The following is a 24576-nucleotide window of genomic DNA, read 5'->3' as shown; positions in this document are numbered from 1 at the left end:
GGTCAGTGCTATCGTCTCGGGTAAAGGTTAAAGGGACGTTAACAGCGACGCTTCTGAGCGACACATTGGTGTCCAAGTCCAACAACTCACTTGCAATATACGACACTTTTGGAAGATCAATGTTCCTATATAAACACTTTTCTTTGTGTTCCAGCAGAAACAGTACGTAATCGAAGCCCCAAGATAACACACGAAGTACTGAGTAATCGATAAATAGAATCTTCGATTCTCAAACTACATCGTCTTAATGGACTTTTTCGAACTCTTGATCAAGTTCTCAACTTTACGTATGGGTTGCCAGGCGTCTAGCAGAAGAAGGACATGTCCTCCTTTTTAGGGTATTGTCCTCCGTCCGGCAGGCATTGGTTTTAAGTGTGAAAATGTCCGTATTTGGAACTAAAATTCATCAGAAACAGGTTAAAAAATGATGCATTTTTGTCTGACAAAGTACGAGATGAATCGCTACACCACTATTGCGCACATGATAAACTACGTCATCTGAGAAATATAATGCAAAATAAAGTAGTTTTACAACCTTTGATTTCCTGAAATAATCTAACACAAAGTAAGCCTAGTTTTTAAGGGCGTCCTACCCGGGAGGGCTTTGTCCTCCTTTTTGTCCTCCCATGGGCGTGAAGGTATCGGGTCACCCTAACTCTGATGAAAGTAAAGTTAGAGTGACGTTCCCCTTTCAGACATTGCAATATATGTGGCAGATGGTGTTCAGGTCATCTGTTTCTTTGGCCAACGGTTAATGAGCAGGGTGTTATGTGGCCAGCACAACGACCACCCGCCTTCACTCAGGAGCGCCCTAAAATCCCGAAGTTCAAAATCCCAGTCTTCACCAAGATTCGAACCCAGGACCCCAAGTTCAGAAGCCAAGCGCTTAACCACTCAGCCACCGCGCTCCCTACCTCTGATAGCACCAGAGAAGAAAGAGCACTTATATGAATTTGTTCCAGCATATGGAATAAAAATGTACATTAATCTTTGAGCATTACTACTTGCTATATTAGATTTAGATGTTTCTGTAAATGAAGATAAAACCACTAGGAGACTAAGATAGACAATATTAAAGTGGTTACATTACAAAGTGTAGTCATAAAAGTGTCTTTACAGCCCTAGTCATTGAGGTCTCTATACTACTATACTGTCATGGTCATAAAAGGTTTCGAAAAAAAGAGCAATCAATATTCAAAACAGGTACATTATATTAGCATAATTCTTCTTATTTGTTGGTTTGACTAAAGGAAACAACTGTTGAGTGACCTACCATACGGCCTAGTTCTGATAGACTTGTTTTTTTAAAGAAATTAGAGTGGAGTCTATCGATATTTAAAAAAAAATATAGTGTTTATCATATCGTTTATGTCTAATACGACTATTTATAAAATTACCCGATACTCTAACAGCTTGAAAAAATAAAACAGCAACATTGTGTCAGAGATTTAGAACCGCTGAAGGATAGTTTCAAGAAATCGCTTCCATTACGTTGTGTGTTCACATTACATCAACAATCACAGAGAGTGATATATAGAGGTAAATAATAGGATTGATTTGTAGGATCGATAAATCGATACATATTTAATTGGACATAACATAAGAATTAGAGAGAACAGACGACGGACGGACAGACAGACAGGCAGACAAAGAGAGAGAGACAGACAGACAGACAGACAGACAGATAGATAGATAGATAGATAGATAGATAGATTGATTGATTGATTGATTGATTGATTGATACTTTCTATTTGAGTAAACCTACCTTTAAGCCTGATCAGCAACAATCTCTGAAAGAACTGGTTCCTTAGCATCTAACTACTCCACAAACTGCAATACTCTAATGATTCACCTGTATTTATATCTACAGCACATCAAAGAGTACAGTATTATGTATAGTACAGTATTTCCAGGCTTCGATTTGATCTAGGATGTTCCTAAGAAAAGAAAACAACACTGTTATAATACAGTCTTTTTGGAAAGACTACTGGTACAGCTAGCAATGCTTAGATTAAATCAAGATTATAGAGATCTAGATCTAAATCAACCAGTCCTAACTGAATAACACCTTTTTTTTTTAAGCTCATGAAATTAGTCTAGGTTTAAACCTAACATTTTGTCTGTGGGAAAATTAAAGGGGGGAAGTGAGGTATACACGCGAGTGTGACGAGAGTGGTCCGCTTAGCGGAGCTCAGAGTTCATTCTCTTGCTTATATCCGGTGTAGTCAAATATCAGCAAAGTCGTTTCGATTTTCAATTTTTTTTTATTTCATGGTAGTAATTATCATCATCATTATCGTTGTATATAAAAAGAAATATTACTTATGGGCTATGAACCTTTTAAATGGTAAATTGCCAAACCAACTTAACAAAAAATTACTTAGCTGCTTGTTTTTTTTAAAACTCCGTTCTTGTTGAATGGCATTGAATGAGATAGCGCGGGGGGGGGGGGGGGGGTAACCCAGCTGTTATCTTCAGACAAAAGATCCTTGAGTTAGGCCCCTGAAACGTTTTGGAGTTAAGTGGCCCATTGGAAGCAAACTCAGTATTGTAGTACAACAAGGGAGATTACTGTTAAGCCCAAATGCAGCGTTGTGTTCTAAGTGGCTGTGTAGCCAGGCTAATGCAAACGTATGTTTTGGGTTTAGTTTAAAGTCTATTGCGTTCTAAACTTAATTTGAACTTAGCAACTAGATCTAGGTATAAATCCAACTATGGTATATCGGTGTGTGAGCTTTTGTCTCTAGATTTATTAGAGACGTTTGCATAATTGTTTGGAATACTTTGGAATAGGAATAGCTTTTGTATAGTCTTTCTTTCAACCCAGCTCAGTGTGTATCTCTGTGGAGAGGGGGCATCTCGGAAAATGTTTTCTTTCTGTATTAAGGCGCTCAGCAAACATAAGTTAATTTGATTCGGGATTCGAACTCAAGCCCCCTTGATAGGTACCAAAGCGGTTTATGTTATTCAGTCAAACATCGTATATTTTTACTTTTTACAAGTATAGGAGGCGCAGTGGCTTGGCAGTAAAGCCCTCTGAACAGGGGTCCCGGGTTTGAATTTAATTTTAATTTTAGGATCTTTGGGCGCCTCTGAGTCCACCCAGCTGTAATGGGTACCTGACATTTGTTGGGGAAAAGTAAAAGCGGTTGGTCGTTGTGCTGGCCACATGGCACCCTCGTTAACCGTAGGCCAAAAAATCAGATATCTTTACATCATCTGCCCTATAGACCACAAGGTCTGAAAGGGAAACAATACTTAACTTGCTACGTTTACAAAGTATTACAAAGCTAACATTCGTACATTAAACAAAAAAAAAGTATCGTACTTTTCTTTTTCATTTTGGTAATAATACTGAAACATTTGACTGCCAAAGCCAACGCCTTCCCAAAGCTTTCGATACAGTAAGTATAGGAATAGAAAAGGGGGACAAGAGAATCAACCTCCTAACTCATCTCACGCACAAACACACAACAGTAGCGGTACTTGAACTGTTTGAAGTATACCCTGTTCTGATGACATGACCCCCATTATTGTCACGTGACTGACCTACATCAAGCAAGGCAGCGTGATCTTTCACCTACTTGAGAATGCTGGAGAGTGTAGAACACTATGAGTACGTTCGAGAGACTTACCACAGACTAGAATGACAGTCAGCTGAAAATATGTCTCTTGTATAGTATAATTGAGTTTCTTGGACTCACTATTCTATGTTAGGATAAACCCAGTTAACAGTACTCACAGTTCAGACCTATGGAGGCAGATAATGTAACGGTTCTGTGGCCGATGGCTAACGAGGGAGTGATGTGTCCAGCACAACTTTGACTCCAGGGTGTCATAAAAAAAAATGAACTTCAAAATCCAAGCCTACACTGGGATTTAAACTCGAGACACTTCCGTTCGGTATCCAAGGGCTTTTACCTATCGGCCACCACGCTCCATTCCAACAAGAAGAAAAATATAAAAAAATATTTTAAAAATAAAAAAACAAGCCCAAAGTGCAACAAGCAAAATTTAAAAAAAAAAACTTTTTTAAAACAACAAAGCTAATCTAAGGGGAAGAACTCCACACTTACAATAATGTATACATTATTTCTTTAGTTTCGATATCAAACCAAATTCATTCATGATAATTGACTAAAAGCCTAATCGTGCTTTGTTTGGTACACAGTAAATACTTGATCCGAGAATGGGTGTGGGAGAAATAACGTGCACAACTATCTTAGGGGGACTAAACTCCAAATATTGAACCATATATCTGAATACTGTAGAATTCATTTCCATTGTCTGTATCAAACAAAAGAATTGATTGCCAGTAACTAATTAATTGACTCAATAGCGAGCCTTTTGTGTGTATCCTGTGTACAGAATGAAGGACATGCTGAGAAGCATTTTGAAATAAATGAACAAATACTTTTGCATTTTTGTAGCACCGCAGACCCTACAGCTTTTCTGTGTGTAGCTTTTAGTTCGTTGACGACATTAACTCTTTCTCTACGTAATAATTTCCCATGACTCGACGGAATTATTCATTTTGTTCATTTGTAGTTCACTTCCCTGTTAAGATTAACTCTTTCTCTCCGTAATTATTTTTCCATGATCCGACGGAATTATTCATTTCGTTCATTTGTAGTTCACTTCCCTGTTAAGATTTAAACTTCTATCGCTTTGTGTAATCAGAAAATGTTTTACTTGGTATAGAACTCAAGGGGAATGCATGCTCTTTTTAGGTGACACACATTCATGTTTATAAAAAGACCAACAAATTAATTTAATGGAGTCGAATCAACGATGGTATCGTCAAATAGGAGAGAAAGGGTTAAAGTTTCAATTGTTTGGGTTGTCGTGAAAATGTCCAATGTGGCTGAAAAGTACCAACTAATTATTACATGGTTTATTCAAACTCTTATCAATGCAACCGTATTCACCGGATACACCAAACAAACACTTGCTATTTCCAGGTTTGTGGTTCTCCAATACTCACAAATACTTTTTTGTTTCGGAAAGTTTCGCTAGGAAACAAGATGGCTGCCTTCACTTAGGATTGTAGTCTCTGGAGTCCCGAATCCGTACCTCGTCTGTCATTCTTGCTGTCACACAGAAGACAATAATCTTCATATTTTGCTGTCACACAGAAGACAGTAATCTTCGTATTTTGCTGTCACACAGAAGACAATAATCTTCATATTTTGCTGTCACACAGAAGACAGTAATCTTCATATTTTGCTGTCACACAGAAGACAGTAATCTTCATATTTTGCTGTCACACAGAAGACAGTAATCTTCATATTTTGCTGTCACACAGAAGACAATAATCTTCATATTTTGCTGTCACACAGAAGACAGTAATCTTCATATTTTGCTGTCACACAGAAGACAATAATCTCCATATTTTAGGAAACATTCGAAAAATTAGAAATAAATTAGGGAACATAGGTTTTCATTAGGCACAGTGCCGGGATACATACGTACGAGGAAGCCACAAACCTATCAATGAATTAAGAACATGTCTAACGGACTTGCGAAGGTGTTCAATAATCCAGTTGAACAATATATGTGTCAGGAGACAACATTTACATATTGCCAACAGTTCCACCTTTCCCCTGAGTATCAAGGCTCATTCAGTTGTAACTACACGCTCTGGTGAGCATATATACATATAAACATAATAAATGTGTGTGAGGGTAAGGGGTAATATGTGTGCGGGGGAGCCGGAGCAATTAAGAGCACTTGACTTTTAAGTGTGTGTGTGTGTAAGTGTGCATGTGTGTTACGTACATGGCGAACATGAAAGAATTCTATTAATGCAACACCTGTGTGTATGGTTTACCGAAGAGCTCCGATATAACAAGAGAGCAAACGTTATGACACCCAGACTGCTAGCGAATCCACAAAAATTGCTGGCGGTCTTAAGTAGTAAAGTAAAAAGTTCCCCCTTTTCAGACCTTGCGATCTATATGGCAGATGATGTAAAGGTAATCTGTTTCTGTGGCCCACGGTTAACGAGGGTGTCATGTGACCAGCACAACGACCAACTGCCTTTGCTTTTCCCAAACTAGTGTCCGGTAACCATTAGTGCTGGGTGGACTCAGAGGAGCCCTAAAGATCCCGGACGGTCAAACATCTAATCAAAATGTGTGCTAAGACTTCGTGGGCGACCGCTCATTAATTCTAATTGTAGATCATGCTTCCATTTTCACAACGCCTGGCTTAACGGTAACAGATTTTGTGGCCAAATTGTGCTGAGTTTTCCCTCTTGTTAGAGACGTATGAAAACCTCCACGATTCAGCACGATACTTAGCAGGGCCGGCCTTAGGCAGAGGCAAAGTAGGCAGCCGCCTAGGGCTTAATGTTGGTGAGGGCCTCGCACAACACTCAAAGAAATTTTTTTAGATAAAAATTTCGGAACATGGATTAAATGTCAAACATAGCACAACTCTATGTCTCTATGTCTACAAGCCTAGCTCCAAGACTCCCTTCTTTGATTCAAGGTATATCCACGAATGTTTAGCTCAACTTGTTAGACTGCATGTGTTAGAAGACCATTGGTGCTTCCTTTTGGTGAGATGTTGAAGCGTTATTTCTAGTCACGTGATCATGGATCGTCCAGGAATCACATTCATGCCATCGGTGCTTTGATTGGGATGAAAAATCGGTTTGTGACATTTGTTCGTACATGTTTTAGAGGCTTAAGGAACGCTAATTGACCGCTACGGAAATTGCGCCATTTGAATTTAACTTATTTGTTGATTTAAATGTAGATACGTGAAGGTTTTTAATTCATTACGTATTTTTCGGTCTTAATTTTTTTTTAAATATGATTCTGGGCCACCCAATTTCTTTTGCCTAGGCCCTCCAATTACACAAGGCGGGCCCTGAGCTTAGGCTGCAACAACCGTGAAACCAATAGATTTATTGTATATTCAAAATGTAAGGGGCAATGTAGACAGTTCAGAAAGTTGATCTGATCGGATCTAGAGTAAGCCTCCAACATTTTGTTAATCCTTTCACACCAATTCTACTTATGGAGACATACGTAGAGGTAAATCCATAAATATTAAGCTTTTTCGTGCGTCCGGTATATCGCTAAAATATTTCTTCATATCCCTTTCTCTTCTTTTTCTCTTAAACAGTTTTTTTTAATTATTATTATTTAAAGAGTGAAAACTGAATCGTAAACATAAAGTCCAAAAAAAGTGCAGATTACTGATTTACAAATGCATCGTGAAATCCCTTAATAGACTTGAAAAGCATTGAGGTGGGGAGGTGGCCAAATTTGAATATCCCACCCGGGCCCCCACTTGAGGAGTCCCCCAAATGAGTGTCCAAAATTTGTTTTTACATTAAATATTACGCCATTATATCATGTCATGATGTAAAATGTAATATACATAGGACACTAAAGAAGTCAAGTCCCCCATGCTCCCCCCCCCATACCTAGCTACGCTACTGCTAAAAAGGATTATTCAATCGGTGACTTAACGATTTTGACGTTAACCCTTTGTGACCGCACAACAAAATACGTTTATATGTTTATTTTTTTCTCAGTCACATGAAAGCAAAAACCAAATCGCTATCCAAAATGTCCACTTGCAATCGATTTAGACATAGGACCTTAACGACACAATAGTAGAAAGCTGAGCACCTGAAACAAAGATGAAATTGTTTCACTCATGATGATATTTTTTTTTACAAACCCTATATCAAATCACTCCGACTGTCAGGTACAATATGTGTACACATTATTTCTCCCACACCCATTCACTGATCATGTTGAAACTTGACAAAATTATTTGTTGTATGTAACAAAAGATGAATCAATAAAAAAAATCAGTTAATAGGTAATTGGTAATTATTTTGTTTGGTATCGAAAAAGGGAAAGAAATGCTACTTATTGAGAAATTTGGCTGTATATGTAGAGGTATTTCCCTTAATACGTTTTGTATAGGTTTGTTCTCTCCCAGTTCCCATTCTCAGATGTAATTATTCATAGTCGTTAACCTTTGGCCACAGAAACAGATAACCTTTACATCATCTGCCCCATAGAGCACAAAGTCTGAAAGGTAAACTTTCCTTTTTTTTAATTCATAGTCGAGGACGACACATGAATCAATGAAAAAATTAACCAGCTAGTTAATCAATTAGTGGTCATTAATTAATTTTGCTTTTTATAGAAAAAATGTTGCTTTTCCCACTTGTATTGAGATATATGGCATTGATTTTGCGGTTCTTCCTCTTAGAAAAAATATTTGAAAAACAATTTCAATTTTTTTTTACCATAATTTTTCCAGTTTTTCTGAAGGGAGCAATCACATATTTAAGATCCTCGTTCCTCAAATGAGATTTGTTCAGCTGTCCTTAGAATTAAAACTGAACTTATATTTTTTCCTCCTTTTTGATAGCCAGGCCAGCTTACAGGCATTAACACACACTCACAAACGTACAGACATAAACACATAAATACAGAATGCGCTCTTGCAGTAATTCTCACCACACGAACACACAAACATACAGTAAACTATTACAAACACACATATGTTTTTCACCTTTCCCTTTCGAGACATCTTTATTTTGGTTACTTCCCTTTGTTTTAGCCGCAGACGCCTTTTAAAGGTCACAGGTCATCAAACTATGTAAGAAACTTGATCGAAAAAAAAAAGAAAAAAAAAAGAAGAAAAAGTTTAAGTCTAAGTAAACAGCAGGTAGGTAACGGGGCCGCAAGGTGCAACAGGGGCGTGCAAGAGGGGGAGGGGAGTATACGCACAAAGGGTAACGTTGTTCCAAGTGTCAAACAGGTAAACTTTTATCAGACGACCTGAGTAGCTGACGGCGATGCATGGCTCCGACGTTACACACACACGCTCTTTCTCACACACACACACACACACACAATAAAATATATGGATTCTGTCTATCACGCTTTTGAGAGTGGATTAACGTGTTTACGACATGAAAAGATGGATACATAACTGATGAATGCACGACCTTTTTTTTTTCCGGAAATCACTTAGATTCACCTATTGGGAAGACAAACAAAGAAGACTATTTTACCGGAAGTAGTTGTATTATGACGTACTTCCGTTACTAGACCAGCAAAAGTAAAGATTCCAGTAATGATTCGCGATGCAGGCGATGTAAAGCTAATGTTTCTAAGACCGACGGTAACGAGGGTGTCGTGTGACCAGCACAATGACCAACTATGTTAACGCTCCCTAACTTAATGTCAGATCCTCATTAGTGCCCGGTCAACTCAGAGAAATCCTAAAGATTCCAGAGTTAAAAATCTTCGAGACACATTGGGACATTTGCTCATTATTTTCTGAAGATTAACTATTTCGCTGAAAAAACAATATCTTTGAAATAGTTTAGACATTTTTTTCATGACCTGTCAATTTCACGAAGGCGTCGTGAAAGTCATGGAGACGTACTTCTCGACGACAGATGATCTTGTAACTCTGACCGAAAGTGGGATCATCGAATGCCTAACCTGAATCAGCCAACGACTTATCAGAGTATTGATTAACATACACGACTAGATTGAAACATGAAGTAACGTCTGTACTATAGAAGATAAGGTAAGGTGAGGTAAGATAAGGTAAGGTAAGGTAAGATAAGGTAAGGTAAGGTAAGATACGGTAAGTTAAGGTAAGATACGGTAAGGTAATGTAAGGTATGGTAAGATAAGGTAAGAAGATGGGTCAGTGTCATTTGAGAAAGATTCAGACAGTACATTTGACAGCACTGACTTCCAAAAAAAAATGGGACTGGTTTGTTCAGGCTGGTCAGGTCTCACAACCTGGTCCAACTGGCAACTGTTTACTTGTCCATGTCAGTCGCTTGTGAAACCGTGTCCTCCAGGACTAACGACTTCCTAACGGTCTCAGGTCAAGCTGTTTTTTTTTTCAGGTCAAGGTCATGAAGATTATTACTTTCAAACCCAAAATCTCCTTCTGCAAAGATTGATAGAGGTCAGAGTTCAAACATGAAAGATTTTTGTCTTTTCAAATTCAATTAGATTGTTAAAATTTGTTGTTATTATTGTTTTCATGTTCAGAGATGTAAACATATTTAATTTGAGGGACAGGGCGGGGGTGGCTGAGGTAAAAGTATTTGGCTTACGAACTGAGAAGTCTCGAGTTCCTATCCCGATGAAGACTAGGAGTTTGATCCTCGGGTTTTTTTAGGGCGCCAATGTTAACCCAACTTTAAGAGGCACCTTACATAGAACACCAAAGGCGGTTGGCCGTTATCCTGGCCCCACGACACTCTCGTAAACATAGAAATACATGAAAGGGGTAACTTTACTTTTTTTTTATATAACTTTTTTTTTCCATTTGAAAATACTTGAAAATGAAGTGAAAATATATACCTCAATCCCATGCGTCTAGTGACAAGTAATCAGAGGCGTCGCAGAAGAATAAACGTTTCCAATAATGGAGGTTTTTTTTTCTAACTTCTATTGTTGAAACGTAATACAAGAAAGCTAATTACATATATTCAATGGTTGGTACATTGGTCAGCCAATATTAAATGTGCGCCGACTTTTTTTTTAGTAGTGTCTGGCAATGTCACTTTGATTCCCACCATCCCAAATGGGTATCATCCGGTGCAGTCCGCACCCCTAGGACTCCCCCTCCCCCCCAGGTGACACCACTGTATTAGACCCGCCGCCAGAAATATGTGTAGACCAAAACAGAAACGCCAGTATTCGTGTTCCAAAAGCTCAAAGTCTAACCTTCTCCGTTGTCCTGTGACGGCGATTAACCAGTTCATTAATAAACGTAAATTCTACAGTTTCTATACTGTCACATGTCTAGAGACCAATTGGTGTTTTTATTGCACAGCAGTCCTGGGTTATTGTTGTGTGTGTGTTTTTTTTTCTTCTCTTTAACAGGATGAGGGAAGGGGGAAGTAAACAAGCACAATCGTAGTGAGTGCAGCGGTGCGGAACCGCTTACGTCACAGTCACTTGCACATGCGCGAAATGAAATGAATTATTGACTTAAGGGAGATAATCGATGAGGTGTTTCTCCCAGTTACTTTTTGGTATTTTGATATTGGATATTTTGGGGGGTTTTGGCACATCGGCACAATTTAGGCCATGTCGTGCCCATCATCCAGGAGATCTTTAAGATGAGACAGAGTGATGGGTAATGAAGGCAGACTGAGAAAAGAGGCAGACACAATGATTTGGAGGAGCAGTGGCTGAGCGGTAAAGCGCTTGGCTTCCGAACCGAGGTCCCAGGTTCGAATCCTGGCGAAGACTGGGATTTTTAACTTCGGGATATTTGGGCGCCTCTTGAGTCCACCCAGCTCTAATGGGTACCTGACATTAGTTGGGGAAAAGTAAAGGCGGTTGGTCGTTATGCTGGCCACATGACACCCTCGTAAACCGTGGGTCACAGAAACAGATGACCTTTACATCATCTGCCCCCATAGATCGCAAGGTCTGAAAGGGGAACTTTACTTTACTTTTAGACACAATGATAGGAAAGAAGTAGGGCACTTTTGAGCTCTAAAAGTTCTAAGCAAAGAGGCGCGCAGTTTAACGTCATGTCTCGGGACGGCTTACTTTTGGAGCTTTATATGTAAGAATACAAACGTTTTTCCAAACTCATGGTCCGTTACCCAACTGGGAAGGGAAGACAACTTGGATTGATTTCACTATATAGTTATTTCTAATTCAAATTTGTGACTTTCGATAACCAGATACTCCGATGAATTGTGCAGTGGTATCCAGATAAGGCAGTTCTCCATACATTTTGTCCTCTAAATAGTCATTTTGGGGCCAGTATAATTGTTATGTAGTGTACATGCGCGTTTCTGATGTAACCATGAAAAACAAAAGGCGGGCGGATGGTTTGGTTGTGTACGTTGAATTGATTCTGATGAAATCACGAGGTGGTATGTCCTAGTTTTAGTGTGAATGTGTGAGACATGAGAGAACAAGTGAGAGTTGTGTGACAGAAAGACGTGTATTTTTTAGTTAGTCATATATTGTTTAATTTGTAATGTAGTCATGCCCATTGCGGAGCGAAGGCACCTTTGATGGAAAAGTTTGAGGAGCATTAGATTCCTTCTACAGGGAACCTAGGCCTCAGAACCATACACAAGTTCGGTGAGAACCACTGCTTTATAAACATAGAGTTTCTTTGTTAGGTGAAGAGGCCTATTTAGTCATATTCTCAGTTTGAGGCGACCTTAGTGAAACTGCTGCCCAGGTATGTAAAGTGGTCAACAACATTAACGAAGTGGACATTCCCATTGATTTGTGGAGCTGGGTTAGTTCCATTTGAGGACTTCAGAAGCAGGACCTCCGTTGTTTTTGTTAGCGGCCCCCGAAAGGGGAAAAGACGCTATTAGTTTTGTGTGGTTTGTCTGTCCGTCCGTCCCGTTTAGATCTCAGAAACTAGAATATATATATATATATATATATATATTTGAATAAAATTTGAATTATTAAGACAATAGCTTATCTTCTGACAACTTAGGGGTCCAGATTTATTTATTGTGTAAACACCAGTATCACATTGAGAAGTGAATCGGATACGAACACGATAGACCTACCAAAAGGCCTACTATTCCTGATCATAACATTGGCCTAGGTATAGTAATTTCAAGATAAATCGTGTAAAGTCATATGAATTCTAGATCTAGATTCTATATCAAGATTCTAGATCTTGTTCTAGATTTAAACTATAGGCCTACTATAGGTCTAGTTCTAGATCTAGCTAGATCTAGTTTGTATGACATATGGCAATGGAGATATTAATTATTTTTTTTGCGAGAGGAAAGTTTTGTCCAAGTCTGTCAAGTCATTTCTAGCAAGCTCACTACCTAAAGTAGGTCAAGAATTTTTTCTTCGTGTTGCCAATTTATTTAATTTTGTAAGAAGAATAAAAAAAAAATTTTAGTTTCACTTTATTACATGTAACGTGTTATTAATTTTCAATGTATGGATCAGGTTAATAATTATTATTTTTAAAAATATAAGTGTACGCTAAATGAATACATGAGATACTGTGGCTGAGGGGTAGAGCACTTGGAACCAGAAGTCCCTTGTTCGAATCCTTCTGAAGACTCTAGGTGGACCACTTAGGGGGGCGATTTTGAGTTCCACACAAACTGTCTTTGTAACCTTGTTTGTTTGTTTTTTAGGTTGATGAACAGACCAAACATGGCAGCAGTCTCATGGGCGGCATCTTCTGCTGGATTCTGGAGTGGACACTACAGAAGCACAATTACCATTCAACAACTGCTCTGGGTCGGACACTTATTGTTGGGTGACGACCGCAAGCCAAAGGCGATCTTCTTTGGCGAGCTTAAAGGAGAACGGTTGTAACAGAGATTTTACTTTATTTTAATGTTCTTTTTGGACGAGGCTAAATTCTAAAAAGAAATTATTCTTGTGAGTAAAAAGAAAATAACTCTGTCGTTAACCTTTATATTAAAGAACAAAATGTGGGCGTTACAGATCACACATGTACCTTTAATACCGATATAATATTCTGGTTAGTTCTAACAGGGAAATGATAATTTCAATGTATATATAAATATATATATATATTGTCCTAAAATGAAACAGATATCGACCAGGAAAGGCCTATATGTCCCATGACAAGTTGTGGCTTGTTTGTTAAGTCATTCTGTGCCACAACAGCCGAAACGTCGCTAACTAGATTTAGGTCTCGCCATGCCCCCCCCCCCCCAATACCCCAAACTGACAACATTGACAACACTGACCTATATGTGATCTAATGTGATCTAATCTTGCCTGACTCCAATGACTGCCTAACGAGGTACTTCAGGAAGGGGGGAGGGGAAAGTGACGTTTTAACGACCGTGTTGCCCAAGACTTGACTTAAGAGCTGACTTCTTTCCTAAGAGATTCCAGTAACAAAAGTCTTTCAAACGGGCAGGTCTTATCTAAGTGGTAGTCAATAAATTATTACTTTACATTCTCTCTCTCTCTCTTTCTCTCTCCCTTTCTCTCTGTCTCTCTCTCTGTTTGTCTGACTTTTCATATAATATCTTTCTATATATTTCTCTATCAATCCTCTTTCTCCATCGTTCTTTTCAACATCCTTCTCTTTAATTTCATCACACCATCTCTCTTTTTCTCTTTTGGTATACAGTAATATCCTTCTCTCTCTCTCTCTTTTCTTCACTCCTCTCTCAATAACTCTCCCTCTCTCTCTTTTCTTCACCCCTCTCTCAATCTCTCCCTCTCTCTCTTCTCTTCACCCATCTCTCAATGACTCTCCCTCTCTCTCTTCTTCAACCTTCTCTCAATGACTCTCCCTCTCTCTCTCTTCTCTTCGCCCATCTCTCAATGACTCTCCCTCTCTCTTTTCTTCACCCTTCTCTCAATGGCTCTCCCTCACTCTCTTTTCTTCACCCTCTCTCTCAATGACTCTCCCTCTCTCTTTTTTCTTCACCCCTCTTTCAATGACTCACTCTTTTTTTTTCATTCTTTCTCTCAATGTTTCATTACCCTTCTCTAGCTTTACATCTCTCTTTCATCTTTCTATGATTCTCACTCTTTTTACCCTTTCTCTCTCTCTCTCTTTCATTTTTTTTGTTTTCCTCCTAACATGGTCTCATTCCTATACTGAACATGTGAGCGATGTAATATAATTCTTTGGATGATCTACACTTAGATAACTAAGACACCCCATCCCCCCCCCCCGGCCGAGGGTTATGCATTTATCAATTATGGGGCTGAGGAGAGAGGGCCCCCTGGAATCTTAGCGATAACAATGGGGATAGATTTTGAAGTTAACAAGCATCAAGGGAAATAGCTCAATAAATACCTGCAACAAAAATAATTTTCAAAGTAATGTCCCCTTATTAATGAATTATAAGACCTCAACTTATGGTGACGCATGTTAAATAAACAAAGGGCGGACTGGGGGTCGTGAAAGCTTTTTTTTTTTTTCAAGTTTCTCGAAACTTAGGGAAATTCTTTTGTACTAGTCGACCGGCGGCGTAGCATACGCCGCTATTTTGCAGGGCCAACCATTTTACTGTCAAAATATTTTCGTTTCAGTATTCTCTACGAAAGCACTAAGTAACCACTGAAACTCTCTGAACTACTGGCGTATATCTACGTGCAATAAATGTCTCTAATGTCTCTCTTCGGTGGCTGAGTGGTTAAGCGATTGTGTCCTGGGTTCGAATCTCGGTGAATACTCGGATTTTGAATTTCGGGATTTTTAGGGCGTCCCTGAGTTCACCCAACTCTAATGGGTATCTAACTTAAGTTTGGGAAGTAAAGGCGCGTGGTCGTTGTGCTGGCCACATGACACCATGCTCGTTAACCGTTGGCCAAAGAAACAGATGACCTTAACATCATTTGCCCTATAGAACGCATGGTCTGAAAGGGAGACTTTACTTGATGCCTCTCTTCAGTATTGTCGCAACTATTGAATTAGTTGTATAATATAATTGGTTCATATTTTAATAGCGCCGATTTCATCAATAGGTGATGACGTCATTCGCGCTATTTTATTCCTAGTGTAGTAGTTGCTCTCCCCTTGTCACTTCGTCATAATTTCTTATGACGTAAAAACTTTCGTAGTAGATCGTTTTTGTTTTTTTTCACTCCATCTTGAGCTGTAGAGCCAAGCAGTAGGGGCCTATTTTGTGAGGGCTTGAATTCTCCTTGTGCTTCTGTTACTGGATAGCCTTAGCGTTGGCCTTGGATATATTCATAAAGGATTATTTGGACCCCTGTTTAGGGGTCTCAGTCTCAGGTTTCAGTGGTGAAATCGCAAGTCTCAGTTCCAGGTTACAGGACTGAGGTTTTCATCTCAGGTTTTCTGTCTGATGTTTCAAGTTTGATTTACGAGTCTGAGGTTCCAGATTGCGGATTGTTGTATCCAGACCTGGTGGTGTTTTGTGAAGTTGTGAGCTTTGGATGCTACTATAAACTTTTACTTATGGATCGTCGGTGAACAGTATCTTGGCTGGAATATAGATCTACGTGTATTGCCAGTTGTTGATTGAAAGATTGTCACTGTGTGGACACTATTACTGAACCTTATAAGTTAAGGTGAATACTCTTACTTTAAAATACTAATTAAGTATTTACTAGAATCTTACTATAAGTATTGATTTTGCATACCATACTATATGCGCTTATATTTCTTTATCATTATTGTTGATCATATGTCATTGTCATTGTACACATATCATTAGATTAAATTCATATTTTAATTTAAATCATCATACACCTCGTTTAATAGTTTATGAACAACTGGGTGCGTATGGTGTGGCTGTCGGGCTGAACTTGGGGCTAAAATAAATTTCTTTATAAATTAATTATAACACACTCATTTGTAATTCAAAATTGTTTTTAATAACTAAACACATTAATACTTAATAATTTCATTCAACTAAGACCTGACAAGTATCGACTAATGATTTTATCTTTATGTAAATTAGCTTAACCTCTTTTTAAAATTTGATTTGTTGTTCTTTTTACTTTGAACATTTGAGCTCTGTAGTTCAACTCGGAAAATGTGTTACAGTTCAAAATGCTGGAACTCGCGTGTAGCCAAGGTCACGCTTATATCTCTCCCTCGGAGTGATAGAGATAGAGAGAGTGAGTGAATTTGTGAGTCAGTGAGCTAGCCAGACTGTGATTTGGGTGTTTTGCTCTGTTACAGTCGATATGATTGTGTCAAGAGAGTATGTCGAGTGGAGGGCCTAGTTCTAGGACTTGACCCACTACCTCAGTGAGAACGACATAACACTGCATTCAGCCGTAGACCCGATGATAGATCTCACGGCTTGATGATTGGACAATCTGATGAGGAGAGTGGGAGATTGCTGGGAGAGGGAGAGAGGGAGGGAAATAAAGAAAAAAAGTGTAAGTGTATGTTAAAGAGAGAAAGAGAACGAGAGAGTAGACGGAAAGGTTTAAGAAAAGTAAAGAGATTGAGAGAGAAAGAGAGAGCAAGAGACTGAGAGAGAGGGAGAGAGATTGAATAGGAGAGATTAAGAGAGATTGAATAGGAGAAATTAAGGGAGATTGAATAGGAGAAATTAAGGGAGATTGAATAGGAGAGATTAAGGGAGATTGAAAAAGAGAAAGCGATGTAGACAGAAAAGTAGAGAAAGAGCGAGAGAGTGAAATTGAGAGAGGTTTAAAAAAATGTATGAGAAAGAAAGAATTTGAGAGATAAAGAAAGAATTTGAGAGAGAGAAAAAATTTTAGAGATAGAGAAAGAAAGAATTTAAGAGAGAGAGAATGAATTTGAGAGATAGAGAAAGAAAGAATACATGATGAAGAAAGAAAAAATTCAAGAGATAGAGAAAGAAAAAAATTGAGAGATAAAGAAAGAAAGAGGGATGTGGAGAGAGGAGAGAAAAAATAGTGAGAGAGAAGGAGAGACAGATGATGAGAAAAAGAACAATTGGCGAAAGGAACAAGAGAGAAGGAAGACTTCCAGAGTAAGAAAGAAACAGATGGTGTGACAAGAGTGAGAAAGAAACAGATGGTGTGACAAGAGTGAGAAAGTAAGAGATAGTGTGAAAGAGTGAGAAAGAAAAAGATGGTGTGACAAGAGTGAGAAAGAAAGAGATGGTGTGACAAGAGTGAGAAAGAAAGAGATGATGTGACAAGAGTGAGAAAGTAAGAGATAGTGTGAAAGAGTGAGAAAGAAAAAGATGGTGTGACAAGAGTGAGAAAGAAAGAGATGGTGTGACAAGAGTGAGAAAGTAAGAGATGGTGTGAAAGAGTGAGAAAGAAAGAGATGGTGTGACAAGAGTGAAAAAGAAATAGATGGTGTGACAAGAGTGAGAAAGAAAGAGATGGTGTGACAAGAGTGAAAAAGAAATAGATGGTGTGACAAGAGTGAGAAAGAAACAGATGGTGTGACAAGAGTGAGAAAGAAAGAGATGGTGTGACAAGAGTGAGAAAGTAAGAGATGGTGTGAAAGAGTGAGAAAGAAAGAGATGGTGTGACAAGAGTGAAAAAGAAATAGATGGTGTGACAAGAGTGAGAAAGAAATAGATGGTGTGACAAGAGTGAAAAAGAAACAGATGGTGTGACAAGAGTGAGAAAGAAACAGATGGTGTGACAAGAGTGAAAAAGAAATAGATGGTGTGACAAGAGTAAGAAAGAAACAGATGGTGTGAAAGAGTGAGAAAGAAATAGATGGTGTGACAAGAGTTAAAAGAGAAAATGACGAGAAATGAAAATAAAACTGGAATATAAAATAAGTTATTAAAAAAAATAACAGGTTAAAAAAAGAAATTAATACATTTTCTTGAACCAAAAAAAAAAATCTTGTACGGGACGAAATGGCCTTGAGCTAAAAAGGAAAGCGTTGATACAGTATTGATCTATGTCAATCTATCGGGCTTGAAATAAGTTTCTTTCCCTCCAGGCTAAGGGAGCTAGAGGTCAGGGTTTTTTTTCAGCTCAGAGAAGAGGGTGTGGGCTGGAGGAGGGTAGAGTGGTTCAGGGAATGAAAGATTGCCAAACAAATGTCAGTAAATTTAAACTTCAACCGTCCAGTGACGAAACGAGGTCTAGGTCAAGCACTTTGTGAGGAAATATTGATTATAAAATAACAAGTACCGGTAGCCTACAAATCTTGCAAGTGGTCACAGTTCTAAACACTTCCATATTGGTTCCTGCTGAATTGTGTTCCTTGCTTGGTCCATTTTACCGGTAGACTACGGCCTGTTAGTTTACTGTGGCTTATTGTTTGCAATACAGCAGCACACATTTACGCCTTTTATGGATCGCTCTAGATACCTTAATTAAATGCCAGATAAGAGATGACATTTACATCCTACACCTAGGCGAATCCATGTGTTAATCTTGTCATGTGAATGTCAGACATTTCAACTCTGATAAGATGTTTCTTTTTTTGGCTGTTCCTGGCAACCCTTTCCAGGCTCTAAAGGCACTAGTGAAGAAAATCCACTCCTATGAATGGATTCCAGCATATGGAATAAGAAATGTGCCTTTACCTTCGTATCTCTCTAAACTTTTATGTGTGTGTTTTTTGTATTTGTAAGTTATGGTTCATTGTTTTATGTCTTCTGTCCTGAAGTGTCTCTAAATTTAGTAATCTTACAAATGGTGCTACTCTAGTCAAATTGTGAATATTCAAAGCCCTTAACATTCCAAAGAAGATTCTCGTTGCCTGTCAGAGGGCGGTACTGCTGCAGACCTGCCACATCACCAGAAAATTCCTCAGTGGACACTGATAAAGGGACTACAATGAATTTTGTTTCTCTTTAGCGAAACTTCCCCCTGGCAGTGTCATAGAATGAATACTCGTTCGTTTCCAACATAATAATAATAATATATTTATTATCATTGAGCACAGCCGTCTTATAATTGTGCATTTAACATAACATAACATTAAACCCGTCATATCAATTTCACTCGAACATTACAAGTGATGTTCACATTTGAAAGGTGGATTGGATTTTATGATTCAATAACAAAATAGTTCTGTTTCTTTTTTGTGATTAGTACGCATGTATTCCTTCTCTGTGATGGTAAAATGTTAAACTTATGACCTAAAATTTCAGTTTTTTAATAGGTGTCCAAGTGCGGTGTGTTTGCTAATGATTTTACCAACATCTTTTAGGATTTTAAAATGTTTATTTTGATTTTTAATGTTTAGTCTGCCAAACCAGGCAGAGATGTTGAGCATATTAAAACTTTGATAAGCCTAACATTAAAGATCGATATATAGATATCTTGAGTGTGTTGTTTGTATAAAGGTGTATAATTAAGAATTAATAATTACATAATGAAATATCCTAGATATCACATACAAAGACCGCATCACAAACGAAGAGATTAGAGACAGGAATATTTCAGCAATAGGAGCCATGATGACCTACTAACTACTGTAAAAAAAAAGCAAACAAAAACTCTATGGCCATATCACAAGGTCCTCGAGGCTCGCAAGAGCCGACCTTCAGGGAACAGTACCAGGAAAAAGAAGGCAGACAGACAACATAAGAGAATGAACGGACTTGTCATTGAAGAGAATCTATCAAAGGTAAAAGAGAGAATGAAAAAAAAAAGGTCAACAGATCTTGTGTGGTGCCCCAAACGGTCCTTCAGACTAAGAGATTGGTGAACAAAAAGATGACGAAGGTGAATTACATAATTACACACACATCAAACACTTGAGGTTTACATACAAATAATTTAGCAAGGAAAAATAAATCAATGTGACTTACCCGGCAAAAAAAAAAACAACACCTTATTGTTTGATGGGACAAACTGTATGGCATTGTAAGACTTTGTTGTCGTCTGGAGATTTGTGTTTAAGTACGTTATGTTAAAATACAGAATATATCCTTTTTTTTTTTTTCTAACTCACTACAGACATGACTAGACTATAAGTTCCAGGACAAGACTATACGTAAGGGCTGATTACATGAAAAACTTTCCAATTTTAGATCCACTTACGAAACAAAATATTTAAACACATCTCTTTCGCCATGATGACACATGACATAGAAAGCAAATATTGAATCAATCGATTGCACCGGTTCAATCATTGCTCAATGTTGCAACGAAGGACAGTGGATCATTTATTGAACATCTATATATCCATTTTGTTTAGAAGCTTGCACGATAGTCAACAATGTCACGTAGTGATTGATACGTGGAATTAAATGAATAAGAAATGATAAACAACACAGTTAACGGGTAATTAAAAACATTACTCCAGGCTGATTAAAGACATGTTTCACATCCATGAATTTTGTGCTAAACTTAATGAATGAAAGTGAGCGATAGTGAGAGACGGAGTGAGAGAGAGAGAGAGAGAGAGAGAGCAATGCTTCACCTCATTTTTAATAGTTTTTTTTTTAAGTTGGTCTACTAGCTAGCCAAGACTTTGTGTGTCAGAGAGGGGAAGGAAGGAGAACAACGAAGGCGTTGCTAAAGCCTGGTCACTTCCACCAGCTGCCCCCCACCCCGTTCATGCGCCTACAGGGACAACAATATGAGATGAAAAAAAATGAGGGGGGGAGGGAGTAAACACCAATTTTTGACGGTCACAGTACAAAGGACTAACAACCCCTCCCCAACCACACACACACACACACGTGAAGGTGCTGGGGAGGGGCGTTAAAAAAAAGTTGTTACTGAGATGGGTGGGGAAAGGTAAAAGTGGGATGGGGGGGGGGGGAGGAGAAAAATTCGTCTCTCGTATGAAATTTTATACTCCAAGTTTTTTTGTGTTCAACCCAAGCAGAAAGGGGTTCTTAGCTTGGAATAATTCGGCTACCATAACCGGCTACAACCATAAGGGGCTGAGAAATAGATGACTATATTGCAAGAGAACATTTAAACACTGTTGTTGGGTTCACCACAAAAGTAGATCTCGTTTATCAGCATATAAAATCTAAACTTGTTTGACTTTGATTGACATTAGATGTCTATCAAGAAGAAACAATCTCTTGGTTTGGGGAGGGGGGGAGGGGGTGCATTGTACGCCATTCTTTTCACTGAAATACACATTCACTCATACAAAGGCATACACACACCAAAAAATCACTCACTGATCAAGAGATCTCTTAAAACTGTGGTACGGATTAGCATGAAATTTCGTACACAGAATCCTTTTACCTCTTAGGCTCTTGCTAAGAATCGTCTTTTTTCTATTTGCAACCTGACCACTGCTACTCGCGAAAAACTGCAAGCTTTCAATCATAACTTTTGTATTTTATTTTCGGCATTTAAAACAACTACAACTACAATAACTTCTAGTTGCTACTTCTTTTATTACTAGTACCTCAAGAGTAATAACTACTACTACAATAGTACAATTACACAAAACAACAGCAACAACGACAAAGAACAACAGCTCAAAAAGAAAACAAAATCCAAATTTTGACAGAAACTGCTTATTAGGCAGGGCAAGATTTACGTATAGGGCACTATAGGCAACACAAGCTATAGTTTTTAAATATTTAGCACTGACATATATTATCTGGAGTTATAAAGGCGTCGTGTCTATAAAAGAAAAGTTCTGAAAAATACAAAAAAAAAAAAAAAATCTTTGTTTTTAAATGAATCTTTGGGTTGTACACGACCATTAGTGTCTTTCTACAGGCACTATACAGAAAGGTGAATAAAGTCTCAGCTAAGTACAGACCTAAGTAGGATTGATTCCCTCAAGTGACTTAATGCTTTGTGTCATGAAGTAAAAACAATTGAATGTCATGTTCAATGGAGTGTGGCGCCTCTTAAAAATTCTCTAATGGGGCTACTTTCACCTGGCACCTGGTGTTAGCACTCGTGTGGTAGCTGGTGCAGTCGATATCAGAAACTCGTGGGAGATGAATTGGTGAAAAGGGGTGGGGGGGTGATACGTTGATTAATCTGTATTTCTTACAATGACTTACATTAAAGAAACAAAGAAAGATTTAATGCCGCATGGGTACACACCATTTTTCCACTCAGGTCTCTCCTAAGATTTTCGTCGCCTACCCAAACTCTGGGATGTTGTAGATCTTCCTCTATATGATCAATCCATCGGAGCCGTGGTTGCCTTTTGGGTCAACTCTCTTTTTTACTATTATACTATTTTTTTCCTTTCTTTCAAGGTGACTTGTTTAACGTAATATTGTGTAGAGAAGTACAATAAATATATACAAATCAACCTGCAGAAACAACGTTAATCATTTTTGTAAGGCTTTGTCCTCTTTTTTGTCCTCCTTCGTAAGGCTTGGTCCTTCTTTTGTAAGTCTTTGCCCTCCTTTCTGTTCTTATTTTTAAGTCTTTGCCCTCCTTTCTGTTCTTATTTTTAAGTCTTTGTCCTCCTTTCTGTTCTTATTTTTAAGTCTTTGTCCTCCTTTCTGTTCTTATTTTTAAGTCTTTGCCCTCCTTTCTGTTCTTATTTTTAAGTCTTTGTCCTCCTTTCTGTCCTTATTTTTAAGTCTTTTTATCCTTTCTGTCCTTATTTTTAAGTCTTTCCATCCTTTCTGTCCTTATTTTTAAGTCTGCCCTCCTTATTTTTAATTAGTCAGTCAATAATTAAATTTGTAATAGATCTAGACCAACAACAATAAATCTGTACGATTAGAAATATTTTTACCAATTGCTTTTGTTTAGCGCTATTTCATGCTTTTAGCTTTCTCAATACGCTATGATCCTATCACTTATCTAGACCAGTTGGGAATAATGGGTGTGAGAAAGAAATGGATATCTGGGTGAATTTTACAATTATCGCTTTTTTAAAAGCATTTTTTTTTTCAAGGAGAACTATCTGAATTCGAACTCATGGCTCACGATTCCTCAAGCCGACATTCTAACCACTCTGCTAGTGAGGTGGTTATGAAAATTGAAGATTGTATAGTTATCTATTGTTTGTTTCAGACTTACTTTACTTTAAAGTGGTGACCTATAAAGGGGACTAATTTAGATTATACCACCACTTCAGTCAAGTACAATGTCTTTCCGTTCTTCGAGATATCAAACAAAATAATTAATTATCATTAGTTAATTAACTAATTGGTTAATTTTTTAAAATTAATTCTTGTTTTGTTAAGTGCACGAATTATTTGCGCAAAGACAGACAGAGTGAGTTGATATAAGCTTTGTAACAAGATCAGTGTGTCTATCCTTGTCTGGATTAATCCCGTTTTCCACCACAAGGCTCTCCACTAGTTGGCAAGTTCTTATTGGAGGGATTCTCAATTCTTTTCTTTCACTTTTGGGTTGCTGACTCAATGTAGGCTATTGACTTACGAAGAAGCAGTATAACAAGGGGCCCTCTGATCTTTTCCGCTGAGAAACTTTTGGAAATTTTAAGACCCGGTCAACTTAATATCATTTATTCTTTGAATTGAAAAATAAAAATAGAACACCTGCTAGGAATGGAAAATCTGTGTATTGGGAGTTGGGGGTGTGAGGGTATCTAAAATTAGCGCTTCAATTCTTAAGTTCTACTAGCTTAATCCCTCACACACACACTCGCAATATTAGTACCTTTAGAGCACAGAACGGGTTGCTTGAATCAGTCAAGAAAATCAATAACGTAGTACATGTTAAGTCGCTAATTAACACCGGCAACTAGATAAAGATATGTGTAGTGTTCTTTTTTAATTAATGATTTTAAGACTGGCGAAACTACTGTGAACATCTTCTTCTACTTTGCCGTTCCGGACCAATTGTGATGCCCGTTGTCGAAACTGCGGGGAGTCAGAGGAAACAGTGGTGCACGTCTTGCAAGAGTGTCCGCAGCACCGCGAGCTGCGGGGAGACGTATCCAGTAGTCAACTAGATCTGTATGGAGGCTATGAGGCACTACGCCACACAGCAGAGTTCCTTACCAGGGCACTACGTCGCCCAGCCTTGTCGCCAACCGCAGTTCTTCTACTTTTCCTTCTTATTATTATGTTAGGGGGTTCAGATGTCTAGCCAATATCTGAAATGAACTGCGCAGTAGTTTCCAGATCTTGCAGCTCTCCATATAATTTTTCTTCTCTAGGTCTGTTTTGGGTTTTTCGGGTCTCTCGTTAGAGCTTCGAAGGACATGGTCGAATTCCCTGATGACACGCCAAAAGGGCACATTTCACAA

General features: G+C 38.2%; 2 protein-coding genes across 2 annotated transcripts in view; both read right to left on the bottom strand.

Moving 5' to 3' along the window:
- Positions 1 to 2068, bottom strand: part of LOC106069596 (uncharacterized) — a 28870-nt gene extending 26802 nt beyond the window's left edge. Inside the window, exon 1 of the mRNA XM_013229299.2 lies at positions 1766 to 2068. The gene's annotated coding sequence lies outside the window, so the exon portion shown is untranslated. The remainder of the gene's footprint in view (positions 1 to 1765) is intronic.
- The window catches only part of LOC129922554 (uncharacterized), a 44360-nt gene that overhangs the window by 9876 nt on the left and 9908 nt on the right, over positions 1 to 24576 (bottom strand). The window lies entirely within an intron of this gene.

Source organism: Biomphalaria glabrata, chromosome 13, assembly GCF_947242115.1.
Source record: "Biomphalaria glabrata chromosome 13, xgBioGlab47.1, whole genome shotgun sequence".
Taxonomy (NCBI): domain Eukaryota; kingdom Metazoa; phylum Mollusca; class Gastropoda; family Planorbidae; genus Biomphalaria; species Biomphalaria glabrata.
Note: the sequence above shows the minus strand (reverse complement) of the source record. Positions and strands in the feature narration are given on the sequence as shown.